The sequence below is a fragment of the Oryctolagus cuniculus genome, chromosome 2, assembly GCF_051225735.1.
Source record: "Oryctolagus cuniculus isolate XC-2025 breed Fujian yellow rabbit chromosome 2, ASM5122573v1, whole genome shotgun sequence".
Taxonomy (NCBI): domain Eukaryota; kingdom Metazoa; phylum Chordata; class Mammalia; order Lagomorpha; family Leporidae; genus Oryctolagus; species Oryctolagus cuniculus.
Window position 1 is genome coordinate 90,424,719 of NC_142868.1, and position 7,817 is coordinate 90,432,535.

The following is a 7,817-nucleotide window of genomic DNA, read 5'->3' on the forward strand; positions in this document are numbered from 1 at the left end:
ACATCCTCCACCAGCATCCCATATGGGCACTGGTTTGAGTCCCGGCTGCTCCACTTCTGATCCAGCTCCCTGCTAATGCGCCTGGGAAAGCAGCAGGAGATGCTTGGGCCCCTGCACCCATGTGGGAGACCCGGTTAGAGTTGCAGGCAGGCAGAGGCAGGTTTTCGTGGGGCTAGACAGACGAAGGTTCTTGCAGAGAGGGAGCTGTGCCACAGCCTCAGCAGCACCTGGGGATTTGCTAAAGCAGCACATTCCTGGGCCCACCCCAGACCTGCTTAACCGCCCCTAGCATAGGGCCCAGCACAGCAAACTGCGCGTTAACACTTCCTGGGTGAGTCTCATGGTCACTGAGTCTGAAAACCTGTCTGCAGGATCAGTAAATCCAAGGTTCAAATAACTGAGAGGAAGTCAGAGCCAGGGGGCTGGAGGAGGGTAAGATGGAATCTGAGCCAAATCAGAGGACGGAGTTTCTGGGAAATTGCTCGAACACCCGTGGCTATTTTCAGCCAGCCTTTATCTTCTGCAGGTGCGACCCGTGAGTGGGTTGGGCTGACTTAAAGGGCTAGAGTGGACAGGTAGAGAAGTATTTGCAGGTGTTTCTGCAGCCGTGACAGCCTGTAGTCCACCACCTCTCCCGGAGGATTCGTTTTGGTCGGGTGTCTTTCAGAGAGAGCTGGCCTGGCTTCAACATGGTACGACAGGACCACGCTTTCGCTACTAGAGGAGTCTAGTCCCCTCACTCACTGCAGCAATGAGCCCTGCAGTATTCCCAGGAGGAGGTCCGGGACCCGCCTGCAGCACTCCAGTGAGATGAAATGCATCCCGTTTGTTGGAAAGCTCTCCCTTTGCAAGGCCCAAAGCACCTATCGCCTTTCATACAGTAATGGCTTGTGTGAACAGACACCTGGTCCTGCATACTCTCTCCGCTCTGGTTCCCTTACTGCTGGCCGGAGCAAGGCAGGCCCTCTCCTCTCTAACTTGGAGATGCATGATGCGTCCCGTGGTCTCTGCCCCTTGGTCCTTTCCGAAGTTCTTAACGTGAGCTGGCTTTCCAGCACCTGGAAGACGGTGCGTAAAATGACCAAGGAGCAGAGAAATGAAAGCGGGGCCCAGGAAACCAAATCGTGCATAGAATTGGCAGGGCCGAGTCGACGTGCGGAAGAGAACGGGCAGAGGCAGAGCCAAACGTGGGGCTGACGAAACAAGGTAATCTCGGATCCAAGCCCACAGAGGCCGGGCGGCCCCTGGGAAGGCCTGTTTCCGTGGGACCCACGTGTCCCACTGGGGCCGGGAGAATTTGCATAGGAGTTGAGGGAGACCTGTCGGGGCCAGGTTAAGATTACTGCCGCTAAAACCCCCAGACCCTTGGTCCCTGAGTTTCTGCCAGTTCAGGTCACAGCAGCCCCGTGATTCACAGTTGGTATTTTGGACCTAACTTAAGGGCTTTACATAATCTGTGTTAAGTTTAATCTCGTTGATTCCGATCGGTTGAAGCCATCTGAACCTCATTTCTGGAATGTGTGACCAGTCCCTTTCAACGCTGGGTCCTGCGTGGAGTGTATAAACTGGCTCTGATCTCTGTGTCCAACTTATCAGCAAAAATGTAGACCAGCAGCTCGTTAGGGACTGCCTTTCAAACCCACACCTACGTTAGCCGACACGGTTGGCCGTGGGCTGGTTAACCAGCTGTTTAGCTGTGTGCTCGCCCATTTGCTCGTGGGGAAAATGCTGTTCAGTAGTGACGGTCTCCTCATAGGGGGACTGTGTTAGAAATGTGTCTGGTGGCGCCTCTGGGTCCACGGACCCTTCTCAGGAAATTCTCCTGCTCGAGGGCGTGTTGGGTCAGTGCTGGACACCCTCCTCCTTCTTCCCCAGCTGCATCCCATTGGAACTGCCTCGCAGGGCCTATGGGAGCCTTGGGGTGATGAGCTCTGTCCAGACAGGATCAATCAAGTACCTATTGGTGAGGATTTAATTAACAGAGAGGGAGAGACCAAGTATTCAACAGGAAGCAGCCGAGGCAATAAATTTATTAATATGGGGGCCGTGAAGTGTCTGAGGAAGCAACAGCTGTGAGGAGAGTCAGATCTTAATTTGTCAATGCAGTGAGCTAATATGAGTGCAATTGGAAAATTTCTCTGCTGTATATCACCCAGAAATCTGGTTCTATCAAGTAGTCCTTTAAACACATAGCTGAGTTTATTATAGAAAGAAATCCCCGGGAGTGGGATTCAGACGGGAAAATAGGAGAGTACTTCAGGAGGTTCCTGGAGCGGCAGGGGTTTGGACAGTGGTAAAGATGCTGCTTGATGTCTCCCATAGCAGAATGCCTGCTTCAGGTCCTGTATCCCATAGCACAATGCCTGCTTCAGGTCCTGTATCCCATAGCACAATGCCTGCTTCAGGTCCTGGCTCCCATAGCACAATGCCTGCTTCAGGTCCTGTATCCCATAGCAGAATGCCTGCTTCAGGTCCTGTATCCCATAGCAGAATGCCTGCTTCAGGTCCTGTATCCCGTAACACAATGCCTGCTTCAGGTCCTGTATCCCATAGCACAATGCCTGCTTCAGGTCCTGTATCCCGTAACACAATGCCTGCTTCAGGTCCTGTATCCCATAGCAGAATGCCTGCTTCAGGTCCTGTATCCCATAGCACAATGCCTGCTTTAGGTCCTGTATCCCATAGCACAATGCCTGCTTCAGGTCCTGTATCCCATAGCACAATGCCTGCTTCAGGTCCTGGCTCCCATAGCACAATGCCTGCTTCAGGTCCTGGCTCCACTTGCAAGCCAGCTTGCTGCTAAAGTGCACCCTGAGAAGGCACAGATGTGGCTCAAGTACTTGCATCCCTGCCACTCACATGGGAGACCTGGATGGAATTCCAGGCTCCTGGCTTCAGCTTGGCCCAACCCTGTCTGTTGTGGGCATTTGGGGAGGGAACCAGTAGCTGGAAGAGCTCTGTCTCTCTGCCTTTCAGATATAATGAAAATAAATAAATGTGCTTTTGTTTTTTAAGATTTATTTTATTTATTTGAAAGACAGTTAACAGAGCTAGAGAGAGAGAGAGAGAGAGAGAGGTCTTCTATCTGTTGGTTCACAACCCAAATGACCACAATGGTCAGAGCTGAGAGGATCCGGAGCCAGGAGCTTCTTCCAGGTCTCCCACGTGGGTGCAGGGGCCCAAGGACTTGGGCCATCTTCTGTTGTTTTCCCAGGCCACAGCAGAGAGCTGGATGGAAGTGCAGCAGCTGGGACTCGAACTGCCACCCATATGGGATGTCGGCACTGCAGGCTGTGGCTTTAACCTGTTGTGCCACAGCACTGGCCCCTAAATAGATGTTTTAAAGGATTTTATTAAAAATAAAAGGTAAGTTTATTTTGGTGCAAAAGTTTTCTTTTTGAAATCCATGCATAGTTTTTTCATAATACATATTTTCCACAAACCTTTGGAAGACCCCAAGTATGCATGGATTTCAAAATTTTCTGCTTATCTTTCAGTTCTGTTTGCCATGAACTTTTTGACCACGTATGTGACCAGAGCCTGTGGCAGCCCTCATAGCAGGGCGGCTTGTTATCGCACTGGTGATAACTAGAGGGTGGGTCCAGAATTCCTCGGAGACACATGGTTAGTCCCTTCCAGCAGAGGGATTGGAATTGAGTCTCTGGCTTAAAGCTAGGATCGTGGATGGGTTCCATGGTTAATGACGTAATGGACTAAAACATGTTCTTCTGCTGGCAGAAGGAGCCAGCAAGGACACTTGTCTGCTTTGCCTTGGGTCTGCTTGGGATTGTGTCTCCTGAGGATTTGCAGTCACAGCCTGTTCCTTGGCTGAATTTGGTCCTAATTTACTCGACCGGGGTGGTCCAGGGATCCTCAAGCTGAGATAGTAGCCCAAGGCTGACCATGCTAGGAGCCTGAGGAGATGCGCAGCAGCAAACAGAATCCCCAGGAAGGACACACCCTAGCCTAGGCCTTGCCAGGCTCCCGCAGATGGAGTTCATGGGCTCAGAATTAAAGAAACAACCCCTGCCAAGCATGTGTCCTCCGACTTAAGAATGCAAGCTTGGAATTCTTAAAGATACATGCTGAGAAAAGTTTTTAAAATAAAAAAACAAGTTAAGAAAAGCTCCAGCATTAAAAATAAAGAAAACAAAAAAAGTTCAAAATGAAAGACATAAATGAAATCATGTACAATGAAAGAGAAGTAAAAAAAAAATACAATGAAAAATGACAGGCATAAGAGATGAAAATATAGGCACTGAAATTAAAATATAGTTGTATGAAATTCTACATTTATACAAAAGGTAAACTATTAGAAATAGTGTCCAGGTTCCAAAGGGTTAAAGAGATATAAAATACTAGAAAGATGTTGAAAGATGTGAGGAACTGACTTAAAAGGTTTATAGTTAACAGAGTTTCCAGAAAGAAAAATAAAAGGACTGAGAGAGATTCAGTATTTACAGGAGTAATGGCTGGTAATTTTCCAGAGTTGATGAGCACCATGAATCATAGATTCAGAAATCACAAGGGTCTCAGGCAGAATCAATTAAACTAAGCCTACCACATAGTGGTGAAAGTGCAGAACCTCAGAGGCTACCAGGAAACATTAAAAGCAACCAAAACAGTTCACAAGGGAGTGACAATGAGGCTGTTACTGTATTTCTCAACAGTAACAATGAAGTCTGAAAATCATGTAGTGAAATGTTCACCATGATGCCTAAAAAAAAAAAAATGTTTTTATACCCGGATAAACTATCATTCAAGAGTAGGGGGTAAAATAAAAGCATTTCAGAACAAAGACAGAAATACTAACAGTCTCGCTGGAAACATGCAGAGGATGTACTTCAGGAAGAATAAAATTGGAAACAGAAGACTTAAGAGGCAAGAATGGAAGTGGGCATTTAGCTCAGTTGCCTGTATCCCACACTGAAGTACATGGGTTGGGTTCCCAGCCTTGTCTCCTGGCTCCAGCTTCCCGCTAATGTGGAGAATGAGAATTTGCCTCAGCTTTCAAGCCAAGGTCCTCCTGTTTTCAGAGCAGCCACTGGCCATTGACTGAGTGAGGCAGTGGTCTCTAGGGTGGTGCAAAAGGGCCTGGCCATTTCTACCAGGAGGAGAGATTTCATAGTTCCCTCTGGCCTGGCAGAGACATTGTGGGGCAGCTCTGGTCTCTCCATTCTGCTTCTTTCCTTTTTTACAGTATTATTCCTCCCAAATCTGTTTGCACACCTAAGTCCATTTAGTGTCTGCTTCCTGGAGAACCCAGCCTTGTGGCACACACTAAACATGTTAGGGAAACACTGCACAAAACAGAAATAGAAAAAATAACTTCTAAAAATAGTAGAAAAGGGGCCCAGTGCTGTGGTGTAGCAGGTAAAGCTGCCACTTGCAGTGCTGGCATCCCTTATGGGCGCTGGTTCATGTCCTGGCTGCTCCACTTCCCCTCCAGCTCTCTGCTATGACCTGGGAAAGCCTGCACCTGCATGGGAGACCCAGAAGAATCTCCTGGCTCCTGCCTTCAGATTGGCACAGCTCCAGCTGTTGTGACCATCTTGGGAGTGAACCAGTGGATGCAAGACCCCCACCCGCGTCTCTTCCTCTGCCCTTCTGTAACTCTGCTTTTCAAATAAATTAATTAATCTTTAAAAAAGTTAATGGAGGCCAGCGCCGTGGCTTACTTGGCTAATCCTCCGCCTGCAGCGCCGGCACTCCGGGTTCTAGTCCTGGTTGGGGCACCGGGTACTAGTCTTGGTTGCTCCTCTTCCAGTCCAGCTCTCTGCTGTGGCCTAGGAGGACAACGGAGGATGGCCCAAGTGCTTGGGTCCCTGCACCTGCATGGGAGACCGGGAGGCCAGCTCCTGGCTTCGGATCAGCGCAGCACCGGCCGTAGCGGCCATTAGGGAGTGAACCAACAGAAGGAAGACCTTTCTCTCTGTCTCTCTCTCACTGTCTATAACTCTCTGTCTCTCTCTCTCACTGTCTAACTCTGCCTGGCCAAAAAAAAAAAAAAAATGTTAATGGAAAGGAAGACAATCAACTTAGTATGGAGAGAAAAATCAGTGAAAATATAAAAGCAATAAACATGATAGAAATAAAGGTAAAATATGTCCTGGCAGTAAAAAAGAGATTGTCAAATATCGTATGATGTCACCTATAGGTAGAATTTCAAAAAGGCTAATTCGTAGACATAGAGACTAGGATGTTGGTTACCAGAGGCTGGGAGTGGGGGAAGATGGGGAATGGAGAGATCCTGCTTAAAGTTCGCAAGATTTGGTGCACAGTGTAACAACCGGAGTTAACACAGGGAATCTTCAAAAGGTGCATGCATATTATGAAAAAAATAGAAGGATTTAAAAATTGTTCCAAAATTATTGCTATTTTCTAATATCTTCTTTTAAAAATTTATTTAATCAAATTATTTGAAAGGCAGAGAGCCAGAGATCCTCCATCAGCTGAGAGATCTCTCTCTCACTCTGTCTCTCTGTCACTTTGCCTTTCAATGAAGAAATAAATCTTTTTAAAAATTTGCCAAAACAATAGATTTTCAATTGTTTCATTCAAAAAAAGATTATATAAACTGACCTGTTAATCAGCCTACTATAATCATTCCATAATATACATATGAACATATCATGTTATACTTCTTAAATATGTACAATTATTATTTGGTGATTAAAAATGGAAATTAAAAAAAGAATGAGATTGTCAGGTTTTTTTGGCAGAAAAGAAAGCGACATCTACCCATATGCTGTTAACAAGCACACCTAAAATATGAGTCTAGAGGAAAAGCTGAATCTAAAAGACAACACCAGCTCACGGAAAGCTGACGTAGCTGTGTGTAACTGGAAAGAGTAGGATTCAAGAGAAAAGCATGTGTAGGGTGAGATGGATAACAGTAAGATGCCGAGCCTTGGGGCAACAGCGGTTCTGAGCAGGTACACGTCAGAAGCACAGCCTCAGAACACACAAACACAAACGGCCAGCCATCCAAGGAGAAATCGGTGATGGTATAATCACGGTGATAGATTTTTACATGTCTCTTGGCAATTAATAGATGGATCAGACCAAAAAAAAAAAAAATTAGTACGAGCACAGACCATTTGCATAATGCAATTACTCAGCTTAATCAAGTGGACTTATATGGAGCTTTGGGCCCACTCTCCCTGCCCTTCCTCCACCTGTCAGATTCAATAGTCGCTTAGTGGGAAAGCCTGTCTCACTCAGTAAGACACAAACCCAGACGACTCCAAAGATTGATACGTTTGCTTACCTAAAGGCCGACACTTTCTACCTGGCGGAAAATACCATCGGCCAAATAACAACCCGAGCCACAGACAGAACAATATCCACGTCACACACAGCTAGCACGCTGGTTTCCTTCATCGTGTGGAGCTTCTCCAGGTCAGGGAGAGGGAGATCAAAGCCCAGTGTCGATGAAGGTCATGCGCAGACAATTCACAGAATAAGGCAGCTAAAGTCACATGAGACAATCGGCCATGGCTCTCATTGAAGAAATTGAAACTTAATGTCTGTTGAGATTGTGTGAGACTGGCGAAAACCAAAAAAATCTGATGTTTGGTTTGGGAGAAGGTGTGAGGAAATAAGGAACTGTAATAGATCGCTAGTGACAGTGGCAGTTGGTGTGAGCTGTACGGAATATCCAGTGGTATTTCTTCTAGGAATGTGTCCTATGGATACTGACTGGCACAGGCCTGCAAAATATGTGTGCAGGAAAATTAACTGCAGCCTTGTTTGTAGTGACAAAACTTGGGGAACAGCAAATGTGCCACTCACCTCCATGCAGCAAAGGATTCCAA

General features: G+C 46.9%; 1 long non-coding RNA gene across 2 annotated transcripts; it reads left to right on the forward strand.

The window, feature by feature from the left end:
• The first annotated feature begins 358 nt into the window (after positions 1-358).
• LOC149127893 (uncharacterized) lies at positions 359-5,979 on the forward strand. Of its 2 annotated transcripts, none has more exons than XR_016229630.1 (3): positions 359-1,206; positions 3,215-3,366; positions 5,450-5,979. It is a non-coding gene; the product is annotated as an uncharacterized LOC149127893 (long non-coding RNA). The 2 variants fall into 2 exon arrangements; XR_016229629.1 differs by having other exon boundaries at positions 518-692; positions 5,450-5,645.
• The last annotated feature ends 1,838 nt before the right edge of the window (positions 5,980-7,817 follow it).